Raw genomic sequence first — 19,955 nt, 5'->3', positions numbered from 1 at the left:
AGAGCCCCATTTCAATTGTTTGACGTCTCCTCATCTGTTCTGTGCTGTTAACAGAGATTCAAACACGTGGTTGTTCAACGAAATGCAAGGTGTTGTACCTTTATGCTACACAAGAAAACTTTTCATGTTGGAGTGTTGATGATGAGTTCAGGAGTCTCACAGCCTGGAGAAAAAGAAGCCGCTCTGTGGTTTGGTGGCAGCGGATACTGCTGTACCTCTTGCCAGATGGCAGCAGGGTGAACAGACTGTGGCTGGGGTGGCTGCTGGGACTGGCGGTTCTTCTATGGTAGATAAAACATGATAAAGTGCCCTCTTTCACTACAAATTCCCCTTCCCCCCATACATAAGACAGCCAGACTCCATCACAACATTCAACCCAAACTCAAAACCCACCTGTTCAAACTGGCATACTCACTCTGACTGGTCACTGTGCACTACACTTTTCTTTTCTTTTTCTTTCTATGTCAATGTTTGTTTTTAATATTCAGTGTTGTCATTCTGTGATTTTATGCTTTTATCCTACGTAAGGTGACCTTGGGTGACTTGAAAGGCGCCATCAAACAAATAAAATGTAATGTATCATTAACAAATGTATCAAGACTTTCTGTGCAATGGCGCCCTTTTTATTTTTTGCACCAGTCCTTCAAACATCCTGAGTCCACCACTGTCTGTTGGGTTGCAAACATTGTCCTGGGCGGTTTTAATCACCCGCTGCCGACGGTAGATGAAGTGAGTGAGAAAATGAGCTCATACAGTATCTGCCTGGTTTATGAATCTGTAAACCAGTCCCATGAGATGTATCAGTGAGTGATGACATTTCAATTATCACCCTCTTAAAGCTTCTTTGACGTACAGTTGCTGTCAGGGGAACGGGTCAGAGAAGGTGCATCCTCCTGCGTCCGTGAGAAACATCTCCTTGTAATGCAAGAAATCCTCTCCACGTTTTGTCAACACCGACAAAGTTGTACTCAGATTTTATTGATGCATTTGAGTTCAGCAAGTGTATAAAAACAAAGCCGAACCAGAACAGAGGTAAGCTACATCGGGGGGGGGGAAAATAATAATACAGCATTATAAAATTCAGTAGGTGTGGTTCCATCCTCTGAGGAAATGAACTTCCCGTCCACAGAGAATAGCTCCTGCCGCTCTGAAAGGGCGCACATGTCAGGTGTAGCACTTACAGCGGGGCGTTGGGTCAAAACACGTTGGTGCAGCTGCAGCGGAGGAGCCGCTCTGGGGAATAGTACGACTTCCTTCATAGATGAGCCTTTGCTCCGTGTACCGTGTTACAATAACTGACTTGCAACCGAACACCTACCTGTGTTTTGGAGGTGACAACTTATTTGCATGTGAAAAAAAAAAACTTGATCAAGCAGCGGTGTTGCAGACAGAAAAGTGTCCTCATTGTTGTGAATTTGCTTCTACACGGCTTGAAAGTGGTGACTACATAATTGTCAGCAGAAGTCTCTTGTGTGTCATGACATGTGGCATGTTTCACCTTGGTAAACATCATTATGACATAAAATGTGTAATTCCTTTGTGTAAATAACGCTCGTAAAGTTCGCAGTGACGACAAAACAAATCCAAAAACCAAATACCACAGTTGTAGCTCTGAGGTATGTGGGCTCTGAACGGAGAACTGCTGCTACACCAAGTTCAAGCTAGCCAGTGAGGTAGCCACAGCTAGCTGTAGCTAAAGATACATTAACATTTTAAAACTTTAGCTCTGTTTGCCTTTGAAAACTACACCTGTTAATTTGAATTGAAGGAAAAACAGCTAATGCTAACTTCATTAAAAAGGTAGCATAGCTAACAAGCCTAGCTTAGCAGAGTTCTCGCAACTGCTGACCTATCTTAGCCTTCAAAAATAGTGTGTTTAAGTTCTCTTTACACCACATTTTAATTTTTACTTATAGATTTTATATAGTAGAATTGCTGTAAATTGCAATGGGAGGTAGACAGAAAGACACACAGTAAAGCTTGATCAGCATGTCCCTCAGCACTTTCCTTCCATGTCGAGCACCCAAGTAAAGGTCAGTAAAACACATCTCTAGGTTCTCTCTTCACCCTCAAAACCAAAACCTGCAGAGTCACAAATGACGCCAGATTGCATAACGTTAAAGTCAATCAATAATCAGCCATGAGTCACCGTTCCTCAGACAGCTGACTTTCCAGTTTGGTGGCTGCGCTCCTGGGTTACCTGGCTCTTCTCAGGCTGAGCCACGCTGCCTTCGCTTCACCACCGCAGCCCCTCGTATACACGCACCGCAACACCAAGTAAGGGCGGGGAGTGGCCAATCCATCTTCGAGGGTAATAAAAGTTAAATGCAGCCCGTGAGTCCAGACGTGCCTCCGGGGGGACTACTCTGTGCAGTGGGCGTCCACTATTGTCTCTGTCATCTCAGGGCCTGTATCAGGGGGGAGAATAACTACTGAGATGATAAGTGGGTATTTATGTGGTGGTGACTGCTGTCTAATTCAAGACAGATGAGAGGTAAAGCACTGCAGCAGTCTGACAGCTTCTTGAGACTGAACAAACTCTCTCTCGGTCTCTCTGTAATAAAGACGTAGCCTAATGATGTGGAACACAATGATAACATATTTCATAAACTAAGTATCCATCCCAGACTTGAAGGAGATCTGGCATCTGGTATATAGCATTAAACACCATAGTTAGCACAATTGGTGTTGCTTTGATTGTCTTATTGTGATTGCAAAGGAAAAGCACCACTTCACTGGCAAACAGGCCAACAGCAAAAAACACCTATTGCTCCGTCTTCACCCAATACTCACTTTCTAAGATCGTTATTTCTCTACTGCAATAATTCCTTGTGTCCAAACACAGGTGCCTCCTTGTCTGATCAAGAGCTTGCATCTGTTGTTTATGGGGAATCTCTGGCACGTTCCCTCCTGGACAGCTCTGTTTATGACAGCCTGCCTGTTAGACGAGGGTCAAGATGTGACGATGGTGTTTGTTGACTCTACAAACAACCACGTGTACTTCCAGAAACCTGAGTTGGTGGCAGTATCAGTTTGCACAGTCATATAATTACTCTGTGACACGAAACCGTGCGTGTCACGGTGTGTGATCTGTAACTAATTACGTAAGAGCAGTGGAGAAACAAATCATCCAGCCTGCATCCTGCCGTCGTATCACGGATGCGATGAATTAGCTTTTAAGAGGCAGAAAACAACTGTGTGTGTGTGTGTGAGTGTGTGTTCACAGAGATGAATTATGTGCAGGTAGTGAAAACACCACATAGGTGTCGCGGCGCTTTCAAGCGGTGCATGTAGACGGACAAGATATTTATAGCAAGCATAAGCCTCATGGAGAGGATGGAGGATGGGAACAGAGGCACTGACTAGATGATTTATAGCCGGATAGAAAACAGTGATTCTCTTTGTTCATGATTTTCATGGTAGTCCTCAACTCAAGGTACACTGCATTTGCAAAAAAAAAAAAGGGCGTAATTAAAGGAGACGGTACTTGTAATATAGTGTACTAGTAATGTAAAGAAGCTGAAGAGGCTGATGAAGAGCTGTTTCTCGTCATGGTGGAAACTATCTGGCCACCGAAAACACTAGAATCATTTAATCTGTGGGTCTGGAGGAGCTTTGTCAAGTCTTCGGAAAATAACTCAGACAACGTCATCGGGGTTATATCAGTATGTGATTGGAGATGACACATTTATAACAGAGAGCTGTAAAAATGTTTTATGATGACTGAGCTGACCAGCCAATCAGCCCTGATCCTTGCCCCTATTTTCTTCGTTATTTGGGGAAAGACTTAAGTCAGGATATCTTGTCCTGTGTTGCTTTGATTTTGACTTTTAATAGCTTAATAGCCTTGTAATGTTGAGGAGATTCTGGTATCACATGATAGTCAGCATGTCAGCCATTGTTCATCTAAGGGTTGAGGTTAGATGATGCTTGTTCGATGATCCTTTGCGTGAAATATGGTTGCAACTTCCAGCTCGTACTGTCACCTAACTGGAACCGGCGGTGTCCATGGTTAAAGGACGCTAATCCACGTTCTTAGAGCGTTTGGTGAAACATGCTATCATAACCTGACGCGCCAGATGGTTTGTTTTACAAAAGGGTCTGTTTCAAAAATCCATCTTGGAGGGATCGGCTGACTGGACAAACCATCGCGCAACGGTTTATCACAGGCTAACTTCAACCAATCAGATCAACAGAAGGCGAGCTCTACCAGCTGTGCCAGTCGCCAAGTCAAACTCTTACCGAAGCCGGTTGGAAGCCTTCAGTGTCGTTTTTCGTTCGTTCAACAAACAAATGTCGTCCAGTTCTGATTAAACTGCTTCCATGGCAGCATCCACTCTAACCTCTCCAGCGGTCGCCATTGCTCACAAGCTCGCAGTCGCTTCTCGCCGTCGTCACATTAAAACCATGCCCATTCTGCCGCCTCAAAAAGATGCTAATTAGTCTATTTTTTATTTATTTTTTGCATATATAGCTTGAAGTCTGACAAGATGGATTTGAGATGAAAATCCAGGTCAGCACCTTTATCTAAAAAATACTGCCAACACTATTATTATTATTATTGCCACTGAGCTAACGCCTCTAAAGCCTTGAAAGCTGCCGCCGGTGCCTCAGCTATTATGATATAATTTTGTTTTTACTTCCGCTAGCTCTCCGGCGCACAGATGTATCACCCATAATTGTTCCCCCAGTGACCTTCCCAGTGGGAAACACATGGACAGTCTACAGAGATACATCCGATAAGTAAACTTACTTGTAAAGGGCCTTTTTTGTAAGGACTTTAAGAGGTAATAACATGCAGGTAACAATAAATATTTCACCTTGTTTTTTATTATATTTCACCTTGATCTTTGCCATTTCTTGACACAGGATAAAGAAATCTTAATCATTAATTTAAGAGAAAGTCGTAACCAAGTGATGAGGAGGTCTTGCCAAAACGCGATCAGCGGTTTAGCTTCCATTTTACACGTTATCGACTGATAAATGAAGGAATCATCCAAACAGCTCATGGACAAAGAGGAGATACAGAAACATACTGAAGAAATAAAACAAAACAAAAAATCTGGAACCCTTTCTTTGAGATCGTCCTGCATTTGCCATCACGAATATCTTCATGGTTGTGTATTTTTTCAAAATGGATTGGCTTCTTGATTGTTATTTCTCACTGTATAACTCCCCGCCACTGCCAACTGGAACAGCAGAGGCCTATTAACACTGTAATACGATGTGAAGGGCAAACAACGAGAGCAGCCATTATGTCTTCCCTTAAAACACAGATCCTTTTCCTCCCACTGTTTTCGTTTCAATTACTCAGCCCCGAGTATAATTTCCTCCGAGTGCCCTGAAAAACCCAAGGTCCCTGCATCAACCGCGGCCTTAAGAAGTCCATTGTAAACTTAAAAGAAAATAGTTTCGGACTCTCTCCCCCTCGTCTAGCACGCTCAGCAGATATGAAAGGTGACTTCAGGTCTCGTGGGAGCACGTAAAAAAGAAAGCCAAAGAGGCTCGGGCCAAGTTATTGTGTTTTATATCGCATGGTGACTGAACATAACGATGAGTGACGAACAGAAAAATACCAATTTCTTTTTTAAAATGTGTATTCATGCAACATCTCGGCAGCAGCCTCAGCAAAATAAATGAATAAATAATGCGATTGTGAGTTTCAAAAGGGAGGTTGTTTTGCTTTTTGTGGTGTGTGGGCACGTACGGTTGTATCCGTTGTCGTCATCACTCGAGACTCATTCTGAAACTCACAAGTGAGCCTATTACTTTACTTGGAACTGAGAGTAAGAAGCAGAGTGTGAGAGAATTTGAAAGTTCACACATACTGTCACTGCCGCCACCTTGCCCCCCTCGAACGAGAGCGACCGGTGTGTTCGCACTTCTCCAGCAGTTGCCGCCCCGCTCTGCAGCTGGAGGGACCACGGGATCGAGGCATTGTTTTGTGTGTTAACACAGTCTATCCCGCTGAGGTAAAAATAGTTCCCAGCTCCATTCTCTCGCGGCAGAGCCAGCGACGGCTCGGGCCAAAAACAATATTTGGACATGGCAGCAGATGTCCCCAAACAGGCCCACGAGGACGGGCCTGCGAGGGGAACTTTTGGCATCGGCCGACTCCAGGGAGAGGGGAGAATGAGCTGGAAACAATGTGGTTTATGAGGACACTTGAGGGGAGGAGGGAATAAGCGCGAGCTTGTATCTCAACTCAAGACACTCAATGGGAGGCTCAGATTTATAGATGATGAAGAGCCTGCCTCTTTAAATAAAGTGTGGTTCACGGAGTTCGCCAACTTGTTCCCAGCTGTGTGTGTCTGCACTCAGTCAGGGGAGTTTTACTTTGATTTGGGAGCTGAGGAAGAGGTCTCTACAGCTTTCTTTCGCTTTTGTGATTGCGTTGGTAACATGTGGGTTAATATCTGTGCATTGAAACATAAAAAAAACCCCACTAGTACTACATAGTTACTATATGCCGCTCATTTATTTGCCTTCTTAAGAACTGCATTTGCAACGATGTGTCTCTACCAGGAGATCGTTGGATATTGCAGCCTCACATCCAGCTAATATCCTCCACAGGTTTCATGGAAAACAATGCAGAGCCAAGAAAGTCTCCCAGATGACCTGACATGTAAATCGCTCTCAGACATATGGAAAGTATCATAGATTAGACACACATTTGTCCCAGAGATACTGACCCCTATTATAAGTGAGTCTGCCTCATGTGATGATATTATCTTCTTTCCTTATAAAGATTTATGTTGTTCTTTATAAGGATATTCACATGAAATAGGCGGTCATGCTGTGTTAAAGGCTGATCCAATCCCGAGCAGAGCAGGACTCAGAGTTGAGTTCTGCATCCCGAGTCTTGCTTATGGTTGAAAGATCATGGCTGGAGTGTGTTTTTTCACCAGAACCACAATGTTTTACCGACTATAACCGAGTGCCGCGGCGATCAAACATAACGACAAGCGGATCTTTGCTCGCTACATGTTTTGCATGAATGGATGTTGCAGGGAACGGTCTGTGGCACATGATTACCGGATTCCGGTGTTGATCTTGGTCAGTTTTCAATTTGCCACTGATAAAAGTCTAACCTTGGAAAATTTGGAGTGTGGGTAGAAAGGCAAACAATCCCGCCTGATCTGATAAGACATGTGTTATCAACAGAGAGCCGTTATACATCCACTTACTCTTAATAGAAGAGAAACAGAGCAGTACGTTTTCTTTGTGTTGACGTGATTATTAGCGTTTTTTATGACATTCTTTGACACGAGACAATATAACAAAATGTTAAACAGTGCTGCAATTGTATTAGTAACAGTGCTGTAAGCCTGTTCGTGGCCATTTTTTGATTTTTACTCCCCCACAAACTGGCAACTGCCAAGACTCTTGACACGTGATTTCAAACGGTGTTATACTATTGGCTGTACGCCGGTTGTTAATGCTGCAACCAACTGTTACAATTCATAGACAGATGTAAACAAAACAATGATTTCGGACCCAACAAACATTGTGAAATTATTAATTCCCAATCACAGAGAGACCTTAATTCTGCACCTTTCTCCAAACTTTCTATAGGTATATTTTTTTTTTTTTAACAAACCACACACATGCTCTGCTTTATGTACACAAAACCAATCAGTACTAATTAAGTATTAAGTGCCAACATATAAACTGTTTTGGTTTCTCATTCAGCTACTGTAGATAAAAGAAAATGATACCCAGGGAAAGCCAAAATGGGCTTCAGCCCTTGCAGTCAGATCCGTCTTTATGTGCAGCTCCATCAACCATTTGTCACGTCTTTTTCTCATGACTGCAGGAAGCACTTCAACACCCCTCAAGAGCGGCAATGCTGATTTTCCATCTCAATCAGCAGTATCAGCGAGAGAGAGAAACCTACACCACCTCCAGAGACCGTCAGACAATGGCCCTCACATCAGTTTTCACTCCCCCTCCTCAACCGGGCTAACACACTGTGACCTGGATCTGGCGCTCTGACATGGAGTCAATTCAAATCGACATGCTAAGAGACACGAGTGCTACATGATCCTGTTTTATCCTGGCAAGCACGTAATGCCTCCGATGCCACGGCCAAAATGCGGAGACAACAGGGACCATGGGCTTCTTCCCGTTGGAGCGTTTAAAGACGTATGCTATTCAGTGCCTGTTCCTTTTCATGCACAGTGTTCGGGGCTTTTGTCAATCAAAGAAATAAACAATGAAGCACCGCCACTTCATTTTACTAATCTGCTTATTCAACATGCTAATCACAAATGGATGGATGTTCCAGAAGCTCTGTTATAGTCTGAGAAGCCTTTGTTCGAACAGATGCAAAAAAAAAAAAAAAAAACAGCTTAGTGTACCTTCTGGCCCCGACCGAGCCAGCTCTGTCACATGTTTGCGTGACGTGATCGAGCACTAATAGAGTTGTTTTTCAGTCATCAACACATCTAACCAGCTGAACCAGTTTTACGTGAGGGTATATTTGAGGTTATAATTTTAAGCCCAATATTGCATAACACCGCGTAATGATCTCGTTAAGCGAGACTCTGACAAGTGCAACAATGCAGGGCCAGTAAGGTGGGCTCGCCCCACAGCAGTTACGTTTAATTATAAGGCTTAAAAAACCGACAACAGGAGCTGAATCACAATGTCGCCTTGTTCCACAGCTGTGTCCTGCGGTGCCATCGGGAGAAAAGGGAGAGAGCGAGCGGGAGGGAAGGAAAAAGGCGTCGGAGCATATCTCATTGTCACCGTGCCTGGTTATTGTTCACACTCCTCCTCATGCAAACCCCTCTGCCTCGGGCTGTTTTATCATATCGTGGCACGCGAGCAACAGCTGAGAGGTCCTTTCTCTATCTGAGGAAAAGGCCACTTGGCTGCCGGCGAAAGAAGGTGAGGAAGGAAACGGTGACAGAGTGGTCATGCGTTGGACTTCCCTAGATAAAGTTAGCTGTGTTTATGGACATTTAAGGAGAGACCAAATCGTTAATATGCCATTTAAATAGTGGAATCTAATACAAGACTGTGCCATGCTGTAGTGCTATTAAAATGTATTGTGTTACATAGATGGCTACATTATAATGTCACAGAGCATATTTAGCATTCAGATGCCCTGAATGGTCGTATGATGTTGAAATAGTTATATTAATAAATTATCAAAGGTGGGAGAAGACTTTACAGTTATTGCGCAGAATATATGAGCTTCAGTGCTAATGGCATGATGCTCAAACCAAAGTGTACATTGTGACATCAACCATGTGTTGTGTTACCATTCTGACTGTCGTCATTTTGTTTTTGTCCGAGCCACAAGTGACCATATAAGAGGGGATGATAGGATGGACCAGGGAAGATATCCTGATTGGCTCTGATTGAGAACCGAGGAAGCACCGTAGTTGCAATCATAAGATAGCCGCGCCCTAAAACATACCCTGATTTATCTTCATGTTGTATTGAATAAGACTTGAAACTAGCGATCGAGCCCATAAACTCATTAGGAAACTGTATGGCTGTATGAAGTATGGCTATTTTCTCATAAGCTTACATACACACTTTTTCTCTAAACCAATGGAGTCGCCCCCTGCTGGCCATTACACAGAATGCAGATTTATGGCACCGTCACATTGGCTTCACTTTTTAGACCTGGAAGCTCCATCCATAGTTTATACAGCCAATACATTGGACTAATTCTGTTCCTGTCTTGGTCGGTTGGTGTCGACGGTTGAGAGATAAAATCACATTTATGGGTCTTATTGTTTGCCCATTAAGACCATTAAGATTAAACGTGGTTGAACATTACTACTGGACTTCCCCTGATCAACACCGTGAAGCAGGTTGAGTGACCATAAAACAAGATCACGAGTCGACAGCAGTGCTAGTGCTAGCAGCGTGGCAAGGCTGTACTGTGAGGCTAAGCGCTAACGTTAGCACGTTAAGGGGCTAAAAGGGACAACACGGTTATGTTTAGCAGATACGGTGTTTCCCAAGTTCCCCATCTTATTTTAGTCAAAGGTCAAGTAACCACTGTTCCCACAGTGCTGCTGCTGTTGTTATTGTTTTGTGGCCCTCATGCGTGACAGATGCTTTAGTGACATTTGACTCTTCAAGCTTTTGAAGACTATGAGATTATGCAAAGTGTGAACTTTTGATTTTTTTTTTCACTTTTCACTCACACTCACAGAATACAAAGCTCTGGGGAACCTCTCGGGGTATGTGAATCGCTTCAAAGGTTCATGATATTCTATCCAGTAGATGTCAAGACATTTTAACCCCGAACCAAAAAAATGACGACCTGATGGTGCTGCTCCCAATCAGCAGTCCATCTAATAATTGTAAAGATATTCAGTCTGAATAGCTGGACTCACTGACAGACCAACATTTTCCATTGTAGTGCCTTGCCTAAACTGCTAATGGTGTGCTGCGAGTGACAATTATATTATAACCCTGCTGATCAGGTGTCAGCGCTGAGCCACAAATGAACTAACTCTTATGAAATTAACTCACCTCCAATCTGTCTCTGCTGTTCTCGTCTCTCCATCCACTGTAATAACTACTGTAAATTGCAGTAGTTATTAGCGAGGCAACTGTTGTTTAATGCATGCCCATTTCTTACGTTCGCATGCATTTGTTATCTCCTGGTTTCTGGGCTGACTGGCACCATCACAGACCAGCGATACCCAACCTTTTTGACTTCTAAAAGCATAAAAAGTCAACTCGCGACCCTGCATGAAAGGTTTTACATTTCTACGAGGTATGAGCACTTCAACTGAGCGCAGATTTGAACCCTCTCGGGTAGTTTAATTTTAATAATTTTAGAGGGCCTGAAGAGGTAAAACTATCCAGTATTTTACAAGATGTGTGCTCATTTCTGACTCTTTAAAATTCAGCGCATGTTTGTATGAATAATTCTGATGAGGCGTCTAGTTTCAGCTCAAGTTCGTACTTTTTAAAGGTTTTTTTTTCTACCTCTCTCCTCAATATTTGATGTGACTTTCGGTAACAACCTGCCAAGTCAAATGTATGTTTTTAGACTACGCTGGAAGATTAGCAACAACACGGCATTAAAGGGAAGTTCACTTAACTAAGGCTGCCTTTGATGAGCATGCTAATAATACTTTTCAACTGTAGGCTTGACACATTAGCATTTGATTCAGTTTGTTTCAATTGGCCCACAACTGAAACACTGCTCCATGTGAGACTTTTCTGAAAGAGGCCACATTGTTGGTAATACATCCTTGTAATGATATCAGGTCAGAGCCGTTTACTATAAGTGAGAAGACGAATTCAGAAAGGTCCAACTGCCGGCCCTGATTCTGACAATCGTACGAGCACATCACGAGCTCTGGTTTGTTTCAGAAGAGACAAAGTCGTTTGGCACGCCTCCCGAGGAAATAACATCTGGATTTTTACTCTTAATGGGTTTTTTTCTTAATGGTAAAAGCACCAAGTGTGATGGACTGTGTCTCCCCGAAGACCTAAATCTCAGTCTAGCGGACATCAGCCGTGTCGTGTTACAGAAGACTTTAAAATAGAGTGAAAGTGTGTAGTCACATTCATCAAATATATTTTTTTTGGGAGCAGTGCTGTCACTTTTTCAGCTTGTTTTCCTCTCACCAACATCTCACCAATTCTGTAAAAAAAAACACCAAGAAGAAACACTTGTGGGTTTACCCATATAACCACGGGGCTTCTCTAAGTGGTAAGTGTGTCTCTGAGAAGGTTGAAAGGCCACCATTTGCAACTCATGTCTCATTATTTACACTGCTGTTGTTTTAGTCTGCGATTATACTGTAGTTTAACAGCCAAACTGAGACCCAGGGGAAAAGTGGTAGAAAGAAAAGTGTAGAAACCACCAATTGATTTCAGTATTTCTGTGTGTCTTTGAAGAATAGTGGTTCACTGCTAAGAATCTGCCCTACATAGCAAAGTTATTAAGCTCTGTGTAATGAGTCATGCAAATTCATTTCTGGTTACACCAATATTCATTAGAAACAGAGCCTCTCCGGAGGCAAGGGTTAAAATATTTTTGCTTTGAATTTAGCTGGGCGAGGAGAGAGAACAAGCATTCTTTAGAGCTCATTTGTAATGTTAAAGTGATGAAACCCACAGGAGAGTTTTAGGTTCATTCAGCTCACTGTTTTGGTTTCATGGCCCACTTTTTTACATGATGTTTCCCTCTCACCACTCTAGTCAAAAAAAAGCTCAGATAGTAACACGCTACCCCAGCACTTATCAGCTACAGTGCCAGACCTTTTTCCTCAAGAGCTGGTGGAGACCAAACACAGAGCCAAAATTAAATGTAATGTTCTGCAACAAGTGGACGCGTAAACGGGCATCAGTTAGCTGACATGCTGTCCATAACAGCTTTATAATGTGATAATGTGTCAGTGTTGTGTTTTACAGCTTGCTGGACTGCTCACAAGTTGTAAAAATGATTTAGACCATTAGCCTGGTCTAATCAAAAAGGTTTAGTATCACTCTAATGATCACCTGGTTGAGCTGTTTTGGGTTTTGAAGGTTACATTACAGTAAAGTGATGTCATTCTCTTAACTAAACAACAGTGGTCTACTTGCTCCTACACTTTCCTTTACCCATTTATTCAATATATCCTACAGTACTGGTCATTATTTATCAAAAAACAAACTAGGTTGTAAGAACCATTTGTGAAGATTCTAAATTACAGATGAATCCACTCATATAAAGTCTCACATCTATTGGCCTTTTCTGTACCATTAGCAGATAAGTGCTAACAAACAAGCTGCTCATATCAATTCTGTGTGCAAGTGTCATGATCTGTGAGATACGGTCTTGTTTCACGCTGAGGATGTGTCACCATAATTAGCGTGAGTCGCTGTTCCCATCAGACACTTTCCCACAGCTTGACAGACATGGCAACCTCGTGTCAGACACTGACTGCCGCTGTTGATAATCTTGTGGTTTGAGCCTTTAAAGGGATAAATAAAGATATGGTTGAAATAAAGCCACATGCAGTGCACATGCTGCTGCACATGTTGTTCTGGGCTTTTTCACACACTGAGAGAGATAACAAACAACACAGGCATTAGTTTCACAACCGGTCTGAGTCTCCTCTTTACAGTCACTGCTTTCTCTTTGTAAGAAAAGATTTCCTTGCTCAGCATTTAATCTAACAGGAGCTCAATGTTGCATACAAAGTACACCATGTGAAAAAGTGTGATATAAAATTCAGATGATGAGGTGTTTGTTTAACAGCTACAGGGCTTAATTAATATGAATAAAAGACCGTCAAAGTGTTAACTGCAACTGGCACCGGCTCTAGTGGGGACATCTATCTGTAGAGACTGAATCATCTCACTAACTACTGGATGATAAACCATGAAATCTTGGAGGATGGAGGATGAATCCTTATGACTCTGGGGATCCCCAAACCCTTCCTTCAGTGCCACCAGCAGGGTAACATTTGTGATTTAGAGGGAAATGACTCCAAAGCCGTTGGAGCTCTGGCAATACCACCACTCTTCATCTAGCACCGTCATCAGGTCACGTTTCAATCTGTCCAGTACTTTGGTTTGTCTTGCTGTCAGTTTTTTTTTTTACAGCCTCTAGCTCAGCTGTAGACTCTTGTTTCCTAAATTTCTCATATGGAACCATTTTTCTGGAGAAAAAAAATGATATGTGGTTTCGTAAACAAAAGCACACAGGGACACATTTGCAAAGCGGATATTGGAAAATACATTGAAGCCTATTTCATAGACCGTAAAAATAACGGATGGGGCTTTTGGGTATGGAAAGTGAAAACTTAAACCCTGAATTTCCTTTTTATGACCAGCAGGCATCGACTCACTAGTTACAAAAAGAAGTCTATTTGTACATAAGCTTATGAAAAAAAATTACCCAATTTTTCACTTGATTTATTACCTCATTAACCAGTTTGCTAATTAGTCTATGGTCTCAATCGTTACCGGCCCGATCAGGAAATCCTCCCAAGCTTTACCCCCTCATTTATATATGGTCATTTATGGCTGCAATGCCAAACTCAAGGAAGTCAAATGGGTAGCCCGCAAAACAGTGATCAGCTCACAAAGACTTTGCCCCAATACTGTCGCATCACAGGTGGTCAAAACTCCACTGGCTGGATGTAACTATTGTTCAATTTCCAAACCCCTTGGTTTTAAAACATTTGAGACTTCCACACCTTTTCTTACTTTTCTACGCTAGACTTCTTCCAATTCAAGCAGTGGGAGAGGTTCCCAGGGTCACAAACAGTCTTGTCAGAATAACGGAACATCTTCCTCGTAATGTTATACCATTTTAATAAGCCCCATGAGACCCTCTGGCAGCTGTCCAACACAGAACTCCTCATACGAATGATTTTATTTCAAATCTAAAATACGTGAGTGTGAGCAGGCCTTATCAAAAACCTGCCCCAGACCATCACGACATTGAGTGATGGGGAGCTTGTCCATCTTGGCACGGGCTTAATTTTCGTGTGGAGAACATTAAAACTCCTGAGTTGCTCAGCGGTGCACACAGAAACAGCCTTTGGCTCCGCAGACACTTACAAAAGGCCAAAAGGGGAGCTGAGCAGAGCACACGCAAACACGAGTAATGACATCCAGCTGCTGGCGCACAAACACACACACGCACCAAACTCAGTCACTCACACACACACACACACACACTGCCGGTGAAACAACACAATCCAGTAGCCTGTCGATTCAAGAAATAACACTGTGTTAGCTCCAGAGATTAAAAACGAGGCAGCTTCTTCTGTCTGACGATAGCTGATGTTTTGCTTCGCCTCATATTCTACATGTTGTGTGACAGGAAACCCAACATGCGCATTTTTTAAACCTACTGTTTCCCACACTCACACACAAACTGCGTGCAGCAAAGGATATCTGCAAAAGCAAATGCCACAGCCTTCCTCGTCTGGTTGAAAGATGTGGCCAATGAGGTTTATGCGTAGAGGGCCGCGTCGGGGCCTGCCTTGTGGTTGTTAATGATCACACACATCTCTCGAAGTAAAAGTGAAGCTATTGTGTGAAAATATCACTTTTGACAGGAGTAATTGTCATCATAAAGTAGCAGAAAATGGAAATACTCCAAGTGAAGCACCTTAAAATACTCCTTAAGAAGAATACTTGAGTAAATGTACTTAGTTCTATTCCAGCACTGTTGAAAACACACACATATATGAGAGACATTAAGCCATTGCTTTAGTGACTCAGGTTTTCGTTCTGTTTACACACAGTGGTTTAGAAAGAGGTGGAGCACTAAAAAAGTCATATGTGAGCAGATTTTTATTGTTAGGAAGCAGCAGGCAGTGTGATCGTGTGTGTGCGTGCGTGCGTGCGTTTGTGCGTTTGTTTGCCTTCATAAGATGACCACAAACAGGAGCAAGGGTTTTCTTTTCTTGATAAGAGACCTCACTTAACCAGTTTCTTAAACGGGCTCGGACAGTCACGCACAGGGGACTTTCCAGTCTCTTATCTAACACTTGTCGAGGTGACATCACCGTCCATGGAGACTACCCTAACACAGAGATGTTTATAGCACAGCATGACTTCTGAAGAGGCACGGCACTTTGTTATGAGCTCGCCGTAGCCTTAAAGGTTGTGATGTGATTAATGGAATGTGGCAATGCTCCTTTATATATCCAGTACTAGTAAAATGCTTATTACTTTCGAAAGGGTTATTCAGCGACTGATAAATCTTATTATGTTATTATCCTATTTTTGTCCACTTTTATTATGTATAACAACAATAAAAATCATAATTTTGTCAAAATGTGCCTGTGAATCTGAGAGTAAACACAGAAAGTACTCCCCGTGGAAACTGGAGGGAAACTGCATAACATATTGAATCCACTTCTTGGAATATTTATGCCCTCATGCTGATTTAATTATGTTAGTGTGTGGCTGTGTGTGGCTTTCAATGTAGCGTGTGTGCCTGCTAAAGAAATAATAGCAAACCAAGAAACCCCAGGAAGAGCTCTGGGATGTGAGACAATTTTAGCTTGGTGCCACAGTCGGAACAGCAGGTTCTCGTACGACATCGTAAAAAAATAATTGTCCTTAAGACAGATAGATGGTTTGAGCCATTAGGTCAAATTAACTTGAAAATAACATAATCTTGATAATCCCCCAAATATGAAGATAACCATGCTTAGTTATCCTTCACCTTTAGAACTTATTTTATGGAAGGAATTCATAGTGTTGCACTCATGAAAAGTAACAGTGGTAATAGCGTTGAGATTGAAAAAAAGAGAGGAGAGGAGAGGTTTGAACTTAACCAAGTAGTTTTGAAGCCTAAATCCAACCAAGTAGTTTTGGAGCCTAAACCCAACCAAGTAGTTTTGGAGCCTAAACCCAACCAAGTAGTTTTGAAGCCTAAACCCAACCAAGTAGTTCTGGAGCCTAAACTTAACCAAGTAGTTTTTGAGCCTAAACCCAACCAAGTAGTTTTGGAGCCTAAACCCAACCAAGTCGTTCTGGAGCCTAAACTTAACCAAGTCGTTTTGAAGCCCAAACTTAACCAAGTAGTTTTGGAGCCAAAACCCAACCAAGTAGTTTTGGAGCCTAAACCCAACCAAGTCGTTCTGGAGCCTAAACTTAACCAAGTAGTTTTGAAGCCTAAACTTAACCAAGTAGTTTTGGAGCCTAAACCCAACCAAGTCGTTCTGGAGCCTAAACTTAACCAAGTCGTTTTGAAGCCCAAACTTAACCAAGTAGTTTTGAAGCCTAAATCCAACCAAGTAGTTTTGGAGCCTAAACCCAACCAAGTAGTTTTGGAGCCTAAACCCAACCAAGTAGTTTTGAAGCCTAACCCTAACCCAACCAAGTAGTTCTGGAGCCTAAACTTAACCAAGTAGTTTTTGAGCCTAAACCCAACCAAGTAGTTTTGGAGCCTAAACCCAACCAAGTCGTTCTGGAGCCTAAACTTAACCAAGTCGTTTTGAAGCCCAAACTTAACCAAGTAGTTTTGGAGCCAAAACCCAACCAAGTAGTTTTGGAGCCTAAACCCAACCAAGTCGTTCTGGAGCCTAAACTTAACCAAGTAGTTTTGAAGCCTAAACTTAACCAAGTAGTTTTGGAGCCTAAACCCAACCAAGTCGTTCTGGAGCCTAAACTTAACCAAGTCGTTTTGAAGCCCAAACTTAACCAAGTAGTTTTGAAGCCTAAATCCAACCAAGTAGTTTTGGAGCCTAAACTTAACCAAGTAGTTTTGGAGCCTAAACCCAACCAAGTAGTTTTGGAGCCTAAACCCAACCAAGTAGTTTTTGTGCTTAAACCTAGCCAAGCAGCTTCATTGCGTAAACCTTGGCCATTAGACGATGCTAATAATAGTCCAGAAGTCATAATATATGAACTGGTTATCAGAGCGTTTAATTTTGAAAGTTTGACCGGTTGCACATCACGTATTTTTACTCACATTATCGTGGAGCCCTCGACATCCAGAAGTGCTAAACAAACGGCCATATTTGACGGGTTGGAAGCGAGAACACATTGATAGTAAACTGCTCCAAAACTGCCATTTAGTTCAGCTAAAGCTCAACTGCTACAGTGACTTCTATGCTCTACTTTCTCCTCAGACAGGTGTTAAAGATTATTATGAATGTTCGCTCAAGTGTTGCAGACAGGAATCTTTCCCAGCAGTCTTCTGCTGAATGCAGAAAGAAGCCCTTGGAGAGGCCGGCAGTTTATCAGAGGACACATCATCTTCTTGGGTATATATCAGCTCCAAGTGCCAGCAACAAGGCCAAAGCCATCATGTATCATTATTAGATTGTTCTTGCTCTGCTCTCTTGAAGTATTTACTGTGTTTACAGTCACAAACCTCAGCATGTACATGACTGGGTTGTTTAGATAACATAATCTCCTCTGGCTGTACAGTGAACAAAATATGGGAATCTGATGGGTTTCAGCTGTCAAATTCTGCAAAGCTGTAGTGCTAAATGTATAAACAACACACTTATAATCACCCAACTGTGTTCATGATCACATTTAAAAGGAACTTAAAGTCTGATTTGGTGGCTCAAATACACGGACCGTGGCAGGTTATAATTTTGGTGTAAGCTGAGGGAAAACACTTTGGGGTTTCAGGGGGGGTTACCAGCTGTGTCTCCCTATCCAGCCCAGAGTCTCAGCTGGGAATTTCTCCCTTTTGCCAAGCTGACAGGAAAACATAGAGTCATGGTAACCCGAGATCAGAGATGGAGGGAGCGAGATGGAGGGAACGTAGAAAAACAAATCCCTTCAATGCTGCCAGTGTGTGTTAAAGAGTGATGGACGGATTAGTGCAGGGCGGGGTGCCGGAGCATCCCCCCCCCCCCCCCCTCGTCGAGAGATAACTCTAGGCTCGCACAGAGAGAGCGCGAGAGAGACACACAATGGAGGAGGGAGGAGGTGCAAAAAAGGGGGTAAGATTTATGCCACGATGAGTAAAACACGTGATGACACGTTACAGAAATGGAACCTCAAAATGGGCGGATGTGATTTTTCTGATAACGTCCGGGAACATTGTGCTGCCGCGACTAAATTGTCTGTGTTATGAAAAAAGTTTTGAGTTTTTAGAATTTTGAGCTTGAAACACAAAAGTTCATTTTGTTGTTTAACTCAACGACATTCATTAAGGCTGTTTAAATACAGGTGATAATCGTCATAAGCAATAGTCTAGACTTAGAGACAAATGAGTCCAAGCAATATCTGTTGTTGACAAGGTAAGAGGGAAGGGAACTATGGTTATTTGCTTTCCTGCTGAGGGGTGGATTAGAAGATCAGCCCCACTCTCAAAAACCACAAGCTGCTGATACATTTACATATTTGTGTGTGTACAGCTTGAACAAATGAGGTGTTCATTTAAGAGCTTTACAGATGTAGGTTGACAGATTTTTGTGACTTTGGATAAAGCCATCTGTTTATACTAAGCCAGGCTCATGCAAAGACGTGAGAGAGGTACAGATCTTCTCCTCAAGTTGCTTTATGTAAGAATCGACCACCTGCTGAATTTGTGCTTCAAAACAAACAGAGGGCCACCAGCGCAACCACTAAATGATAATTTTTGATAACAATCAGCCGCTAAATGTGTCACGCCATGTCCCCCCTTCCTCATGTTCCAACACCGCTGTCGTTCAAATTATCTGCCCCCTCGAGTGGTTGCCAGTTTCTGCACTAGTTAACGTTGCTAATGCTAGCTAGGAAACATTAACATTGCTTGTGCTAGCTAGTTAAATTAAGGCTAGGTAGTTAAAGGTCCCATATTATACTCATTTCTGCTTCTTGACATGGGTCCTTGATGTCTAAATGGAACGTTAGTAACATGGTTTGGTCGAATAAATCGATGGATTGAGCACAGCAGGGTTCTTTAAACACCCGTTTCACAGCCCTGCTCTAAGTGGCCAGTTTGAGTGCCTTTCGCCTTTAATGCTAATGAGCTGCTGCGTGTGCCGCCCAAAGACGGTATTTGCACCGCCCACCTCTTCCTGCCTTGCGGAAGACATGAGGACAACATCGTGTGACCATGGCAACGGTTGAGTTTGTGGAAGAAATGGCTGCCGGAACAACAAACTGGGGTGGAACCGTACATGTTCGAGCCGGAGTCCGACCCAGAACAAGAAGAGGCTCCAGAAGAAAGTCAGCAGCCAAGAATGAACATGAATGTTTCTCAGTGGTTAGTAGTTAAGTTTGTTACCTCGACATTACTTTTATGTTACTGCATAGACTAACGAAAGTTTTACGGGCTTACTGGCCGCCTCCCTCATGATGTCAGTGAATGATGCCAAATTTGACTGGCTCATCTGGAAACTGCAGGGAGACACTGTCAGAAATCTGTATCTCACTCAAAAAAGCACAGATTTATATGCGTGTGGCAGCACCATAGACCCAAATAACACCCCAAATCCCAGAAAAAGTGCGTTTTTCATAATATGGGACCTTTAAGATTAGGCTGCAGTATGCTGGCTGGATACTGCAGAACT

The sequence above is a fragment of the Sparus aurata genome, chromosome 22 (genome assembly GCF_900880675.1).
Source record: "Sparus aurata chromosome 22, fSpaAur1.1, whole genome shotgun sequence".
Taxonomy (NCBI): Eukaryota; Metazoa; Chordata; class Actinopteri; order Spariformes; family Sparidae; genus Sparus; species Sparus aurata.
This window is presented reverse-complemented; position numbering follows the sequence as displayed.